This window comes from Capra hircus, chromosome 3 (assembly GCF_001704415.2).
Source record: "Capra hircus breed San Clemente chromosome 3, ASM170441v1, whole genome shotgun sequence".
In the NCBI taxonomy this organism is placed as follows: Eukaryota; Metazoa; Chordata; class Mammalia; order Artiodactyla; family Bovidae; genus Capra; species Capra hircus.
Window position 1 is genome coordinate 18,794,280 of NC_030810.1, and position 1,572 is coordinate 18,795,851.

The 1,572-nt window shown below is 41.0% G+C and overlaps 1 pseudogene; it reads left to right on the forward strand.

Annotated features, from left to right (window-relative positions):
* On the forward strand, positions 509 to 774 carry LOC102190092 (annotated as a pseudogene).

Consider the following 1,572-nt stretch of genomic DNA (forward strand, 5'->3'; position numbering starts at 1 on the left):
ATAAATAAAACAGCACAGTTGCTAGATATAAAACCAGCATTAACAAAATCAATTTTATTTATATATTCCTGTAAGAAAACAAAAATTGAAATAAAAAACTCACAACGGTATTAAAAAAATCAAGTCCTAGGAATATGTCTACCAAAATATGTATAAATAAGACCTCTTCAGGGAAAATGGTAAAACTCTAGTGATAGACATTACAGAAGATAAAAATAGTTTATGTGCTGCCGAAGTGAGCATTACAGAAGATCTAGAGAGACAGAAAGACATGTTTATGGATTGGAAGAGTGTATTTAGTCTCTTCAAATAGATTTATAGATTCAATGAAATCCCAAAGAAAATGCCAACATGACAAGCATATTGTAAAATACTTGTGGGAATGTCATTGGATAAGAATTATCAATGACTGGAACAATGAAGAAGAGGGAAGAGTGATCCGTGGACTAAACCAAACCTGTGCACAACAGCATCCCTGTGTGTCCAGCACCTAAGTCCCTCTGCCATTATGCCCAAGAGAAAGACTGAAGGGGATGCTGGAGGAAATAAAGCAGAGGTGAAGGACAAACCACAGAGAAGATCTGCGAGGTTGTCGCTAAACCTGCTCCTCCAAAGTCAGAGCCCAAGCCTAAAAAGGCACTTGCAAAGAAGAGAGGGAAGGCACCCAAAGGGAAAAGGAGTGATGCTAGCAAGGATGGGAATAACCCTGCAAAAAATGGAGCTGCCAAAACAGACAAGGCGCAGAAAGCTGAAGGCGCTGGAGATGCCAAGTGAAGTTTCATGATTCCATCCTATTCCTGTCTCCACTCCCATTCTACCTCCACTCATCCCCATCTCTGTACTCCTCTCCTCAGCTCCATTCCCAATCCCTGCAGATCCTTCTTTCCATCTTTATTCTCATTCCAATCCATGATCAAATCCTCAGATTCTATCCCATCCCTGTCTCTATCTGGTCTCCATTCCATCTCCATCTTAATTTTTTCTTCAGTTTCATTCAACTTTATCATCAGTTCCTGCTTCTTCCAGGGTTCATTTCTACCCTCTTCCACTACCCATCCTTGGTGATGGTGAATCTGTCTTCATTGCCATCTCCATTTTATCTCCAATGCACCCCATCCCTATATTCTTTTTTAAAAAATAATTTATAAATTTATTTACTTATTTTTGATTGTGCTGGGTCTTTGTTGCTGCTTACGGGCTTTCTTTAGTTGCAGCGAGCAGGGGCAACTCGTCATTGCAATACATTGTGGTGGCTTCTTTTGTTGTGGAGCCCAGGCTCTAGGTGCATGGGCTCAGCAGTCGTGGCCCATAGGTTTAGTTCCACGGCATGAGTAGTATTCCCCAGCCGGGGATCAAATCTGTGTCCCCTGCATTGGCAGGCAGATTCTTTTCCACTGTATCACCAGGGAAGTCCATTGTCCCTATTCTTTTATATTTCCTTTCCATCATCTCTTCCTCCAAGATGCAAATAGAGGAAGATTCTTGAAGAAATCTAAAAGTTTGATGGAATGTTGGGGGATTATGAGAATTGATGATCCATCCATATAAAATTTCCTCCTCAGTTTCCAGGTG